The 15,896-nt window shown below is 32.7% G+C and overlaps 1 protein-coding gene and 1 long non-coding RNA gene across 17 annotated transcripts in view; one reads left to right on the top strand and one right to left on the bottom strand.

The window, feature by feature from the left end:
• Positions 1-15,896, bottom strand: part of LOC139527695 (band 4.1-like protein 2) — a 74,960-nt gene that overhangs the window by 35,520 nt on the left and 23,544 nt on the right. For 2 of the 16 annotated variants that reach the window (XM_071323383.1, XM_071323425.1), the window contains exon 1: positions 4,199-4,331. The exons of 13 other annotated variants lie outside the window; for them this stretch is intronic. The gene's annotated coding sequence lies outside the window, so the exon portion shown is untranslated. Of the gene's footprint in view, positions 1-4,198; positions 4,332-12,853; positions 12,948-15,896 lie in introns of those variants that run through there. One more of the 16 variants, XM_071323411.1, reaches the window with a different exon arrangement.
• LOC139527776 (uncharacterized) overlaps positions 1-15,896 on the top strand; it is a 39,960-nt gene that overhangs the window by 17,996 nt on the left and 6,068 nt on the right. Inside the window, exons 2-4 of the long non-coding RNA XR_011665443.1 lie at positions 6,685-6,790; positions 7,497-7,613; positions 11,305-11,398. This is a non-coding gene — a long non-coding RNA (uncharacterized lncRNA). The remainder of the gene's footprint in view (positions 1-6,684; positions 6,791-7,496; positions 7,614-11,304; positions 11,399-15,896) is intronic.

The following is a 15,896-nucleotide window of genomic DNA, read 5'->3' as shown; positions in this document are numbered from 1 at the left end:
AAACACGAAAAACAGCCAAAAGACAACCATCAGTACAAAAAACAGCCAAAAGACAACCATCAGTACAAAAAAACAGCCAAAAGACAACCATCAGTACAAAAAAACAGCCAAAAGACAACCATCAGTACAAAAAAACAGCCAAAAGACAACCATCAGTACAAAAAAACAGCCAAAAGACAACCATCAGTACAAAAAAACAGCCAAAAGACAACCATCAGTACAAAAAACAGCCAAAAGACAACCATCAGTACAAAAAACACAACATAGAAAATTAAAGACTGATCAAAGAGAACCAAATCAAAAACTGGGTGTGTTTCAAAGTGCTTTGGAAGGATAAAATCTGCTCTGCATGTGACACCCTTCATGTTGCTCATGTTAGTATAAAAAAGTAAAATAGATGTTCCATAACAGTCAACCAACTGCTGATATATTAAGTAAAAAATCAACTTAACAACTTGGAACTCTTTGTTAAATAGCATTCTATAAACAGCAACCCTCTATCTGTCTATCAAGGAAATCATGATAGGAAATGCAATCTCTATAGTATGGTGTCAACTGAGAGATATATGCTCCATGTGCAGGTGCTGCTGGTTGCTACATAGAAATGGAGAGCACACAATTGGGAAGCTGAAATCATCTTTTTTGTCAAACATCTCACTTTGTCAATTTCTAGATGTAAGTCAAGATAGGAGGCAGACTTATTAACTAAGAATGTTGGCTTGATCACATTGGACAGCAAAGAAAAGCGAAGTAGACATGCACATGAATGATGAAGTAACAGAAAGGAACATGAATTCTTCACATTGGTTTCCTGACACAGACATAAACCTAGTTAGGGTCAATCAGTTACATACAGATTTTTTTTCGATAATGGATGAATTCACCACTCTACAAACTCAGCTAATACACCAGTTCCAATGGTACTGTAGTTATATCTGTCATGTTACTTTAATGCAATGTGAGTGACAAAAATGTAGGCATTGTGACATGTCACTTCCAACACATTTTGAATACATTTGTGTAAATGGGTGAACATTTTTCATGCAATATTTGGGATATTAAAATCTAGTTGATTGGTTTAATTTGGTTATCCTCACTTCAGGATTGCAAGACGTTGAGATTATGTACCTATAACCTAAGAAATATAATTATTGCTAGACTACCATGCAAAATGACAATCATGAAAATGCTTGAAATCTGATACATGTACATGTAGGTGCAAGCTAGGCTACATGTCCCCCCTTTTCTAACTGGTAAATGACATAATAAGTTCATGTGTAATTGATGATATTTTCTGATGAAACATAATAACTAAGCTACAGTTCTGCTTTTCAAGATTTTGCAAAAATTGGATTAAAGAGAGAAAAAACAATAGATCACATTGAAATGTTGGCAGATAAATATGAAAATGTGTGGCATCCCTGGAGCTAAGACCAAGAGTATTTTTAAAAGCAACTGCTCTACATTTTATGTTTTTAGGATGTTTCACATTGAGTTATTGTAGACAGTCATTTGGTAGCCTATATTTGCTTTCATCAACTTCAATGTCTGCGTCAAATTGGTTAAATTTTATTGTGATTGAAAACATATCCTTTCTTATCTTCTTCCAAAAAACAAGTCCGAGATTACTCTGACGTCTAACGGCTGTTTTGCCAGACAAGCTGCAGCTGGGACTGTGAGACGTCAGAGCTCGTCCCATATCAAAAAGTGGATATTTGCCCGTCCAAAATAGATGCGCTGCTTCGTCGCTTCTGGTGCCAACGGACGGCCTTGGAATTATATAAATCGGGTATCAATTTGTTCATTTTTCATTTATCTCTTCATTTATGTAAGTTTCACCTACAATGTACCTGCCACCCTTTATTTCCTCATATTTAGACAGTTTTCACAGTGACCCACCGATTCTGGTATTTTGACTTTCATTTTGAAAGATTGTCATGTGATCATGAGAAAAAAGTAAGGCACAATGGACTATGGGAAATGATGAATGCATATGACCCTAGGTCAATATGAATATATAATCTAACACCTCGCTCATTTACGATTCAAGCAATGTAAATATCCGAGAGCTTCCGAATGTTATCGTGGTTGGCTACTAAATGTTAAATATCGATCTCCTATAAAGGAGGTGAAAAAAGTATAAATATTTGCATATTTGAGTCTTGAGGTCTCGTAACTTGACGTCCATTTGAAAATAAAAGTAAAAATGTCTGAATCAATGGGTCACTGTGAAAACTGTCTAAATATGAGAAAGTAAAGGGTGGCAGGTAGGTGAAACTTACATTTAAATGAAGAGATAAATGAAAAATGAACAAATTGATACTCGATTTATATAATTCCAAGGCCGTCCGTTGGCACCAAAAGCGATGAAGCAGCGCATCTATTTTGGACGGGCAAATATCCACTTTTTGATATGGGATGAGCTCTGACGTCCCACGGCCCCAGCTTGTCTGGCAAAACAGCCGTTGGACGTCAGAGTAATCTCTGTTAATTTATTGGCAATAATTTTTACCATTATTATGTATTAAGGTATCCCCTTACGACCCTCTTTAATGGATAGAAAAAGTGCCTGTTATACATGTGCATGGCCATGGATACGTAAATAAGAAAAAAGGGGGGATATATGGCAAACAATTTGTCAATTATTTCATTCTAAATTGGACACCTTTACTTCATCAGTTTCTTCTTTAAAGGCGATGTCATTTGGCACGTCCAGTTTTTAGCTCACCTGGCCCGAAGGGCCAAGTGAGCTTTTCTCATCACTTGGCGTCCGGCGTCCGTCGTCGTCGTCCTGCGTCCGTCGTCGTTAACTTTTACAAAAATCTTCTCCTCTGAAACTGCTGGGCCAAATTTAACCAAACATGGCCAAAATCATTATTAGGGTATCTAGTTTAAAAATTGTGTCCGGTGACCCGCCCAATCAACCAAGATGGCCGCCATGGCTAAAAATAGAACATAGGGGTAAAAAGCAGTTTTTGGCTTATAACTCAAAAACCAAAGCATTTAGAGCAAATCTGACATGGGGTAAAATTGTTTATCAGATCAAGATCTATCTGCCCTGAAATTTTGAGATGAATCAGACAACCCGTTGATAGGTTGCTGCCCCTGAATTGGTAATTTTAAGGAAATTTTGCTGTTTTTGGTTATTATCTTGAATATTATTATAGATAGAGATAAACTGTAAACAGCAAAAATGTTCAGCAAAGTAAGATCTACAAATAAGTCAACATGACCAAAATGGTCTGTTGACCCGTTTAGGAGTTATTGCCCTTTATAGTCAATTTTTAACCATTTTTCGTAAATCTTAGTTATCTTTTACAAAAATCTTCTCCTCTGAAACTAATGGGCCAAATTAAACCAAACTTGGCCACAATCATCATTCGGGTATCTAGTTTAAAAATTGTGTCCTGTGACCTGGCCAACTAACCAAGATGGCCGCCATAGCTAAAAATAGAACATAGGGGTAAAATGCAGTTTTTGGCTTATCACTCAAAAACCAAAGCATTTAGAGCAAATCTGACATGTGGTAAAATTGTTTATCAGGTCAAGATCTATCTACAACAACAAAAGAGAGTTTTTAACGACCTCAGCTGGCTATACAACCCTTGCACAATCAACTGAATTTTGCAGAAATCATTAATAGGATAGATTGCCCTTATATGATAATTTTTTATTACCTTTTTGTTTTTTTTGGCAAAGGGGGAGCGGGGGGGTTGCGCAACAACAAAACAACTTCACAACTTTCTCATTACTTTGCATTTCTCGTTAGATAAATTTTACAAAATTCTTCCCTGAAACAACTGTCAAATTTAAACAAACTTGGTTTAAATCACCACTAGGATATCCAGGGACCACTGTGTATGATGACCCTGCCTGCCCACATGGCTGAAATAAAACATAGGTTTCAAACGTACTTTTTAGTATTATATCTCGGAAACTAAACGACAGTACAACAGTTGCATTTATCATGCATCAATTGTAAATAAAAATATCAGGTGAGCGACACAGGGTCCTTGGACCCTCTAGTTTTATCTGCAATAAAGACAGTAAAAGTTGACCTTTTCTGCCGCCATTTCCCATTTTTCAAATTTCTTTACAAAAACTGGGTCAAGTGCAATGACATGTCAAGGAAGAGTTAAATGCTGATTTCCTGTGATACTAACACAATAGTTAGGACATAAGTATGTTAATGTATTACCTATACAGCTGTAACACAAAGTGAAAATACACACAATGTTCCGTGTTCGAAAAAATCATGGAAGCCTCCAGTACACACAAATGATATCACACACGCACTTCCTTCCCACAATTCTCCGAGTAGCTATTTTTAGTCGCTCAAGGTAAAGTAAACAAACAGGTGAATAAAAACCCTCTTACCCATGATAATATAATTTGTCATTTTATTGGTTTAAATACATTAACAAAAATTAGTTAATTAAAGTCAATAAAAATAGTATCCTTTTGAATAATCCCAAGGAAATAATTAATTTTAAAAATTCAAATAATGAATCAGAATAGTTTTATCAGAGGTGGAAAAAGGGGGAGGGTCTAGAGCTTAAATGGTAAATTAACGCTTAACTAAAACATTTGTGTTAAATGACCCCCAGGTCAACTCATCAGTTCATTCATGAAATGGAAATAGTAAACTCTTCTAAACAGCTATATATTTCATTAGAGGCATTATACATGTATATATATGTCTCTTATTTCATATAAACAGATAAAAGTAAACAAGATATACCAGGGGGGTCCAGCCATTTAAAAAAGGGGGGGGGTCCCAACCCAGGACAAAAAGGTGTTTTTTTTTCACAACCCAGGAAAAAGGGGGGGGGGGGGGGTTCCAACTATATGCCCCCATTCATATGCATTGATCGGCCTAAAAAGCCCCAGAACCCTCCCCTGGATCCGCCACTATATAATATCTTCAAAAAAATTAGTGTGAGGTCAGAGGTAATTTCTGTTTGGATTTTAATCAACATGATCAACTTGGTACCAATGTTAACATTAGAAGCTTGATTGACACTTGTTTATTTGGTTTTATTTGTTTAGAAATTGTTCTCATTTTCTGATGATTTAGACCCAAGTTTTCTCATATGTTTATATATATTTTAAAGGATTTTTTTATGGGGGGGGGGGGGGGGAGGTGCCTGGCCCCTCTTCTATTGTTGGAAAAAAATAGTTGATTATTTACGGAAACACTGAAGCATTACTCTTGCCCAGGGTCAAGTCAGTCTCCCCGTATGACTATGTCTATTCCTCCTCTGATTTTCTTTAAAGTGTACTTAAATAAGAGTTTAGTTTTAAATCTTGCAAGGTTTTAGGGATAAAGACATCACAAGTGCACAAGGTTGATAAAGGATTAAATATGACATAACATCCTAAGAATCCAATTTACACATCTCCATAATGAATGAAAGAGTTACATTGTCACAATAACACAGTAATTAGTTTATTTTGCCAATGACTCAAGATGTTTAACAACAACTTTTGTGAGGACATTCCATTCATTTTCATGTGTCATGTTGAATTTAAAATATAAGAGGCAGAAGCACTGAGGAATTGCATGTTGTGCTATTATTTTCATCATTCTGTCAGTACAGAAGCCTTGGATTTTTCAGCAAGTCATTAAGAATTTGCACTTGTGTCTGTTTTTTATTTTATGACCTAGCTGAGCTCTCTGAAATATATGTATTTTCTGTCAGAATTGATGCAAGTCATGTTGCCCTACTATAAATAAAAATCTATGCACCAAGAATCAAATAAAATTGAGAATGGAAATGGGGAGTGTGTCAAAGAGACAACAACCCGCCCATAGAAAAAACAATAGCAGAAGGTCACCAACAGGTCTTCAATGTAGGAGAAATTCCCGCACCCGGAGTCATCCTTCAGCTGGCCCCTAAACAAATATGTACTAGTTCAGTGATAATGGACGCCTTACTAAACTCCAAATTGTACACAAGAAACTAAAATTGAAAATAAAACAAGACTAACAAAGGCCAGAGGCTCCTGACTTGGGACAGGTGCAAAAATGCAGCGGGGTTGAACATGTTTATGAGATCTCAACCCTCCCCCTATAACTCTAGCCAATGTAGAAAAGTAAACGCATAACAATACGCACATTAAAATTCAGTTCAAGAGAAGTCCGAGTCTTATACTATAAAGATGCTTTCTGAGTAGATTAATACATATGTCTATCAAGTGAAGGTATAACCATTTGGGTGTAACCATTATGGAATAAAATATTGAAGAGCTGCAAGATTTTTATGACTTTTGCAGAATTAAAATGGTTGTACGATTGATTGATTGATTTTTGGGTGTTTAGCATCCATTGGTAAATATTTTATACATGTTTTGGATGAAGGTAAACAGGCACTAACGTTGGAATAAAGTTCTATTGATCAGAGGAACAAACAATTTAAGCAGAGTACACAATTTTTTCTTCAGGTAACCCTTCTCCAAATTTATAAATTTTACAAACAGCTGAAGAAATAAGCAGCTTGTCTTCTCAATTTTTATAAGTTGGAAAGATTGTGACTATTATAGTCAGATAATAGTCTCAAGATATAGAGTCTTGATAGTTTGTGTAGTGTATCATATCAATTGTCAACACATTGTAATGTTTACTGATGTAATTGATACACCAATGATTTAACTGTCCACAGGTATTGTACTTAATCTTTACAGGTAAATTAGACTTCCTACATGGTCATCCTTCAGGGCAGAAAGATGACAAGATGCTTGTCAATCAGAGATCTAAAGAGGAAGTCAACCAGTGAAAAACAGGTTCAGGGTATATACTTATGATGTAAAATATAATTATAAACCTCTTAAGTATGGAAATTATATTTTCTTTACTTTTTACCTTGATATGTTTACATTATGTTTTATATGGGCATTCAAATGAATTGATGTATATCTTTAGAATAACAATATGTCATCTATTTAAACATATTACAGATCTATGCTAAAAATATGCCATCATGATTATCTAAAAAAACCTACAGAAGTATTTTGTATAAATATAACACATTAATTCAAAGCAACTCAAGTAATACAATAAAATGTCCACTCTCACACTTAGTTTTAGAACTAACTTGCTTTTATCCTCATTTTAATGACCAATGGAATATTACAATATAATGAGATACAATTTTATAATTTAGTCAATTTAGTGTTAAATAAGAAGGTCACAGAAATTTGAGTTTCCTGAAACTTGAGACACACTGTAGTGTATACGATTTGATTTTGGCAAATCTATGTACCGTATTACTGGTAATATTTCCTTGTCCAAAAAGCTGTATTGCCACGACTGAAAAGAAGTGACTATTTTTATAGGCAATCTTTACTTAAGACAGTGGTTGTTACAGATATATATATATGAGTTTCAGAAGTATGAGAGTAAACTGAAAAATGATGTTTACAAAGATTCAACAGATGTAGAGTCAATTTTGTATTTTGTATTTTTTTACCATCTTTTCATATTGTTTCTTCAACAGAAAGTAATGGTTTACATGGCAACATCTTTAAAGTACATTGTCTGATGATTTGATAATAGTGAATCTGATGAAATATATAGAGCACCACTGGCAGACCCAAGGACTTTTTGCTAAAAGGTGAGAGGGACTCAGTAGAAAAGAAATCAGAATACCCCCCTAATTAGTGAGAAGAAAACAGGTCCCTTGTCTGTCCTCCTTGGACCCCCTTATTACCACTGTGCACAGAGTTGTAATTGTTCTGAGAAATTGAAACTGAAAAATATTACTTGATCAAGAGAAAAAGAAGTTGAGTAAGAAATATCTACTGTTTGACTATAAGACCTTGAGGTAACTATTAGTTTTATTGTGTTGTGAGTTGATAATGATCTATTGTTACTTAAAGTGAAGATGTTATATCTGTTCACACTTTACATTCAGTAGTTGATGACATTTTCTGATACCACACGATAAAGAGTAGTAGTTGTGCATACCATAGAACAATATCTTACTGGTTGAGTAAGAATAACTACTTTGAGATCTCCCCCTGTCAGTTTTATCATTTGTTTACATATGCATTGACATCATAGAAATGACAAAAGATATTTTACCTATGATTTTCTGAATAAATTTCACTAAAACTTGAGTCAGAGTTATCCAGGATGTGGGTGGGAAGTTTAGGTTAACCACACCTGTTTTTAATCAGAGCAATGTCTGCACCTTAATTTATGGTCAAGATGACCACATAAATCTGAGGTCAGTTTTGTTTTTAGATATCAGATATAATTACAGGTGATTTTTAACATGAAATTTTTTAATGACTAAGGCTGTTTTTAACTTCTTGAGATTGGGAAATTTGTTTCAAAGGAAAATTAAAAATATACTGTGATAAAAATAATTTAGTTAGTTCTGAGTAAGTGCCGATATTTAAAACAACATTTTGACATGCATTCGATCTATAAACACGCTATAGTAAAGCAGTGAGGCATTTTAATGATAAAAAGTAAAAACTCATTTTCATTGACAAGTATGATTTTATTTGACATTTGAATTCACACAATTGACCTTTGTCAGCTACAGGTCACTTAATGTTTTTTGGCTACTGTTCAAAGGTCATGTTAATGAATAATTGTTGAATTTGTGCCCAATTAACCAATAAATCAATAAAAAATATCTGTTAAGAAGGTTTTGAACCTCTGGAATTATGTTTTAATGAAAGGACATATTACATTGAATTTTGGCGCTTTTTTTTTATAATTTTTTTTTTGAAAAGTGCAGCACTCACTACAATGATATATTATTAGACTAGATTACAGCCTTTGATAAAATAGAAAAATCTGTATGATTTAGACTAATTATGATTTAGTGTTGAATTTTAGTGAAAAGGTACAAGCATAGATCTCAAAGGAACACTATGTAACATTGTAGAAGGCATATTTCTAAGGTACACTCAGTATTTATATAAATTGAAATAAACAGCTATAGAAATATGAAACCCCAAATGATACCTTTAATAACTAAGCAGACACATGGGGAAGTTTTGTTTATTCATAGTTGTTGGAGAATTAAAAAGAACCCATAAAAATCTTCATTAATCATGACCCATTTGGTTTTGTTGATTGACAAATACAAAAAGTAGCATAAAAGTATAAGTAGAGGTCAGAAGTTTCAGTTTACATGTTATCAATATTTCCAAGATGAAAGAGAGAGATCTGCATGCTAGTAAAGACAGATATTGATTGAATGATATCAACCTAGTTCAGGAACAGGTCAAACAGTTCCAGGGATCCTTATGGCATGTCATTCATGTAAACAAAAGAATAATTAATTCTATGGTTTTGATGTAAATAAGCTTACAGAGAAACTCCACGAGTCTATTTTAAGAATATGGTTTGAATTTCTTGACATTTCAATGTTTGTTTACATTTTCTGGGGACTTGAGGATTAAGTAGGGATTAATGAGATCCTTCCCTAAAGACAGTGGCATTACATACAAACCATATGTTGGAGTAATTACCTCTTTATGGGATTATAATTGGCAGGATGACATGATTATCTACTGTAATTAATGGATATAATTTATCTCTCAAGTGAAAGTATTATCACACAGATCAAATACATTTTGATAAGAATTTTATACTTGGTTCCTGTAATTAACAGAAATCTTTCATATGTCAAGCTCACTTTTTAAAATGGGAAAGTTGGAGTAGAGACATTGTAGTACAAACATTTATATGGCTGGACCATTAAATCCCTAATCCATGGTTTTACAATTTTAGGTCAATAAACTATTTTCTCAACATTGCAAAAAATTTAAACATATATAGCTAGGTGTATATTTATGTGAAATTGAAGATACAATAATGTTAATCAAGTGGGAATTCTAATGTGATCATGGTGATGCTTTTAACTTGTAATGTACTTCCATATTTAAACTTTCTCAAAATGAATGTAAAGAAGGCAAGATTATTTTACCAATTTGAACCTTTTAATGTCTTGTATTTTTAACATGAGACACAGGTTCAACTTTTATTACTGGAACTGTTTGTTTATAATAAATTATAAATATCTAAAGAGTACTATAAACTATCAGATAAAATATATAAGTTACCAGTCATACCACACAGACGTTGGGGAAAATGATGAGTAGCTATCCAATGTTATCGTTTTCTCTTACTATTGACTCAGTTTTCCATTAGCATGAGAATTAATGCCTTTTTACTATAATCACAGATATAACATTGTATTTTGTTAAACGCTACATTAAAACACAATAGTCCATATTGTGAGGTTTCTAATGTTAGAACAAAGACCATCTGGAAAATTAGAATTCTAGCCTACTTTATATAGCCTGTCTCTAAAATATAACATTATAAATCCTGTTGATAGACATGGGGGTCTACATAGGAATTTCTTACAAAAGTGAATTTCTATACATGAAAGTATCTACATGTAAAGGAATAAGATAAAAGGGGAAGGGATTCACAATGAGGCAACAATATTACTAAAGTTTCCAAATACAATCTTGCTTCTTATTCCATTTCTTTCCATATCCGACTTAAGTTTTGAGGAAGATATTCATTTATTAGCAACATTTTCTAAGAGCTATATTTATAAAGATTTATATTTATTGCTTAAAAGTAGTATCCTGATGATATTGTTTGGTATTGGGATACTATAGAAAGACACTTAATTTATTAGAATTTTGAAGACTATTTGATATACTAATTATATTCTGTAATTAACAGTGCACATATTTGACATTTTACAGATGCACATTTGACATTATATATAAGTGGAAACCTAGCTGATGTCATTATTAATTCCCTATTGAATTGTATCCCCAGCATTGGTAAGCATATGGAACCTCCATTGTAATTCAGTTTTAATGCAGAAATGATTGTCTTTTTATCAGGTTTATTTTCCACACTCCATTGATTGTCTGTTATTTTATATCAGTTTAAGCATGGTCTGTTTACCAGAGCACATGCTATATTTTACAGGCTGTTGTAACAATAGTCTTAAAAAGATAATCATTTTAATCATACTGATTATGATAACTTTCCATTGGAATTGTATTCAGTTTCTTCCAGATAGTATATCATCAATAAATATTTATCCATTGATTTTTTTTGTCATATTTTTTCTACACATAGATTTATGACTAGAACTATATAGATCTTCAATTTTCTGATAGGCAAAACGTACATTAGTATGTAGATAAGAAGAGGCTGTTAACTGCTTAACTTAAAACACAGGCTGTATCACTTTGTATAGAAGGCAATAAACAATGGATCATTTCAATCAATTGATGTTTTTTTTTTATTTTCAGAGAAGCTGTCAAGCATTTGTGTGAGATAAGAAGCCATTCTGTCTAAAATGCTAACCAGTTTATAAATGCCTTTGGATAGATGATGAATCCCAAAGTAAGAACTATCTGATATGAATTAAGAGTATGTTATTCAGGGCAATTATCAGTACATGTATATAATATCAGCATATTTAAGCATTATACTCTTTATGACGCAGAAAACCACGACCAGCAATTATTGGAATGAAGACCAACTGGAGGTAGGAGGGACAATAGAGTTAAAAAATAGTGTCAAGTCTAGTGCATCTGTCTAACCATGTGAAAGTAGAGGGTATGTTTTATTTCCCCCAAACCAGGGCTGGTAGCTGAACCTTTACATTCACTTATATGGCAACACTGTCCCTGTTGAATATCAATATCAATATCTTGCAAAATTGGTATTAGTAGGCAATCTATAGCTGGCTATAGTGATACATGTCAATTACTTTTATAAAAGAACTAAATTTAAGGCATTGAGGAGTTTTACTGATGACAAGATGAACCAAAAGTGATCCAAACATTTCTATGAAGATGATTGTATTCAGTTTTTGTTTTTTCATGGGTTGAATATCCCCCTTTCCTATAAAGATTTAGCCATGAACATGAAATATTAAATCCACTCTCTTGTCCTTGTTAAATGCCATGGTAGCTACAATTAAGAATTCATGCATTTCCATGTAAATCCCTTTTGGATATTGTATTGCTATTCAATTTTCACATAAAAGATGTCTTCAAACAGGGACTTATGTGACTGGCCCTAAAGCACCTGATACAATAGCTTATCTTTTGAAGATTGTATCACTATTTGTTGTAATATTTATTTGAATTCAAAGTACCTTGACCCTGTGGTAAAATATGTTTAATTTATTACTCATATTTATTTTATAGCAAAAATGCAAAAACTGTATGTACTAGGTATTTAAATACATATTTACATTGTGAAATTCATCAATATATATATATAGGTACAGAACCTACAATTAGTTACCTGCTGATATAATCTTATTGTTGTGTCATTTAAGACTTTGATTCTGTTTGATAGAAGTAAATAAAGAACTTTTGGTAAAATGTTTTTGTGAGTATTATTGAACTTACAAGAATAAAAAGGTTGTTGTTATATATCTAAGCAAATAAAAAACATAACAGATTTGCTTGTTTATAAAATTATTTAACCTAAAAGTACACTGATATGATTAGATTGGATCAAATTAATGAAATTTTTCCTAAGATTTGTTTGGTTATATTTTTTAGTTTTTATCTTTAGTTTAGTATAGTCAAACCTACTTTAAAGGTCACCTTTTTAAGTGAAAACCATCTTGCAAGGTCATACTCTTCATATCATGATGTTGTAATACGAATGCATTTAAAACCTCAATTAAAAGAATACTTTCCTCATAATGTTAGTCTCTCTCACACTTGCCCCTCCCCAAGGTGACTTTAATTATGAAGCTTTAAAAGACTGCAGTATAAAACTTTTTTTTTTTCTCACAGTGTAAATAAGCCAGAGCTTGATAATTTAAAATACCCTTACCTAATTTATAGTCCACGTTTATTATATCCTCAAATCTTAAATAATAGCAAAATAAATCCGGGAGACATGTGGGTGTTAGATTACTTGGCAGGTAAAAATTGTTTTATCAAGTATAACCAGAATTAGAAAGGTACACACGTTTTATTAAACTTTTGAAATTGATCAAAATTACAAGCAGTAGGACTGCATTCTATATCTGTGTGCTGCCATAATGAATGAGATTGAAAGCGTAACAGCTGCTGGGGGAATGATGAATTTTATCATCAAAATCTTTTTGAGAAATATCATCTTGTAGCTACCCTACATATTTCTGTCAATTAAGAACATTTGTATAAATAATGTTCAACTTTAGTAAACAGTGTGGTTTACTTTAAAATAAAGATTTGTAAAACTTTGTAGTAAGGTAGTTATAAATAGATTTGCCAGTATCTTAATGTCAGGATTCCCATAGAGAACTGAGGCATTATATGAAGAGTATTTTAATAATTTAGGACTGCACAGGAAGTTTGTAACCACTGACCACAGGAATTTACTCTAGGTTACTGGATATTTAGAATCGTCTATCAAATTTTTGCAATTATTCTTCTTCTAATCTATAAACAAACTTGTTAAACCTTTTAATGCTAGTACCGCAACTTTTAAAAAACCTAGTAATGCATGCTTTAAAAAAACAAGGAGTTATGGTATGATTGCCAATGAGAATCCTATCCACATCAGTTCAAAATGAAGTGGATGTAAGCTATAGGCTTATTTACTTATGTACCCAAACTGCATACACACTTATTGATATACCAAAGCAATTTTTTTTAAAGTATATAGGTCTTAGAAAAGCCATTTTAGCACAGTAGTATGCTTAAATGTGTTTGGAATAAATGCATGATACAGTACACCCTTATTTGGAGATATATGGGTTATAGTTAACACCATGCTTAACATTCTTAGTAGGCACACTCAATTTAAATAATAAATCTGCAAAAAGATTCAAACTTCAAAAGCACTTTAATCCACCCTACACCCACGCCTTTTTAATTTTTGCATTTAGAAGACGAACAACCAAGGTTAATTTGATCATTTCAGTGAGCATGTTTGGACAAAAACTTGTCAATAAATTTTATTTTTTTTTATTTTTAAAGATTGTTTCCTAGCAACTTGATGTTTAGATGAAATCCATAATTTAATACGAAACATCTGAATGCAACATAAAAATTTTGTCAAATATCAGATTTGACAATGTAATATTTTCTTTGTAACAACAATTTTATCTCGTAAAATTTTCTTTTTTCCATTTGGTTCACTCAGTTCAGTTGATCAAAATGTTTGCACGAAGAAAAACCGTAAAATAAAATATGATTATCTTCATTTCCCCCTCTCTGTGAAAAACATATGTACAGTCATGTTTAAGATTTATTTGTATCCCAGGTTTACATCTTTGTAATTAATACAGGTTAACCAAGAAATAAACTTTGTGTGTATGAATAATCATTTACAGCTTTAAAAACATCAAAATAAATGAAGTCCGTGTTTGAAGCATAGGTTCATAATAAATCTTGCAATCAAAATTTATCCAATTTTATGGTAGTATAATTATAAGGGGGATGACACACTTTTGGGATGTGAGATAGAGGGGATAAACAAAATAGGGATGTTCTATTTAGGGAGTATTAAAAGAGGGATCTATGAATAGAGAGGGAAAAAATGGAAAAAGAGCTTACAAAATTTACAAAAAAAGAGAGATTTGAAATAAGCCCCTTTATGTCACTCCTCAATTACGAACGAAAAGAAATAGGTCCCTGAATACTGCATTTCCATGAATATAAATGCACATGTGATAGTCTTGTCTTTTAGATATACATGTACCTATTTAAAAATAAGAAGATGCAATATAATTGCTTCTATACAACTTCCAAAGACCATGTGCCAAGAATGTAAGCATGTTGTATTGTGAGCCCTTCAACAATGAGGAAATTGTATAATAATTAAGCTATAAAAGGGCTTGAAAAGATAACAAATGTGAAAAAATCAAATAGAAAACCAATGGCCTAGTATGTTTTGAAAGATGTGTTAAAATGTTGTTCATCAAAATATTCTTAAAGTTTTAAATGTGCATAGTTTTTGTCTCGCCTTGACGGAGTCAAAAAGCAAGACATAGGTATACTGTTTCCGGCGTCGGCGGCTGCTGCGTCAACAATGTATTAGTTTGTGATTAAGTCTAGTTTATGGTGAACCACAAGTGGTAGGTCAATCATATTTGGTATGCAGTTGTATAAGCATTGGCACATCTCATTTCCATGGAGATAATTTAGCTCTGCCCCCTTAGTCATGGTCTATTGACTTCGAAACTTTTGCTTATTTTACATGTATTAGTTTGTGATTAGGTCAGTTTATGGGGAACCACAAGTGGTAGGTCAATGATATTTGGTATGCAGTTGTATAAGCATTGGCACATCTCATTTACATGGAGAATGTTTAGCCATGTAACTCAGTCATGGTGCATTCACTTTGAATATTTTCTTAACTTGTGTAAGATGTTTAAGTATTGCTATTTTGATTTCAACATTTGCATAATCAAAATTACAAAAAGGCGAGACATATCTCTGTGATAACAGTTTATATGTTTAAAAAGTAGATATTTTTGTTATTATTTTGCCTCTGGTCATGTTTTTCTCTTTCCCCCTGAAATCTTTTATAACAATCTCTTAGTGCATTATGCTAAAAAATATCTGCAAGTTAAACCCTCTGGTCTATAGTTATCTCATTTAAAAGGAGATGGCTTGTAAACATAAATATGCACTACATTTGACTACCTCTGAAAAAGTAAACAGAGTTTAGTAATTGGGAAGGGTCTTGTAGTTTCCAAGAAGATTTTGCTGCCTATTTTCAAAAGTGTCTTGTCCTCCAAACATGTCTTGCAACATTTATATAACTCTAACCGCTTCCAAAAAAAATGGCACTTCCTATCCAATGCCATCTTATTCACTTGGCAACTATGAGAGTTTAACTCCTGGAACTTGCCACCAGTACCGAACAATCTGATTTTAAGCAG

The sequence above is a fragment of the Mytilus edulis genome, chromosome 1, assembly GCF_963676685.1.
Source record: "Mytilus edulis chromosome 1, xbMytEdul2.2, whole genome shotgun sequence".
Classification (NCBI taxonomy): Eukaryota; Metazoa; Mollusca; class Bivalvia; order Mytilida; family Mytilidae; genus Mytilus; species Mytilus edulis.
This window is presented reverse-complemented; position numbering and strand designations above follow the sequence as displayed.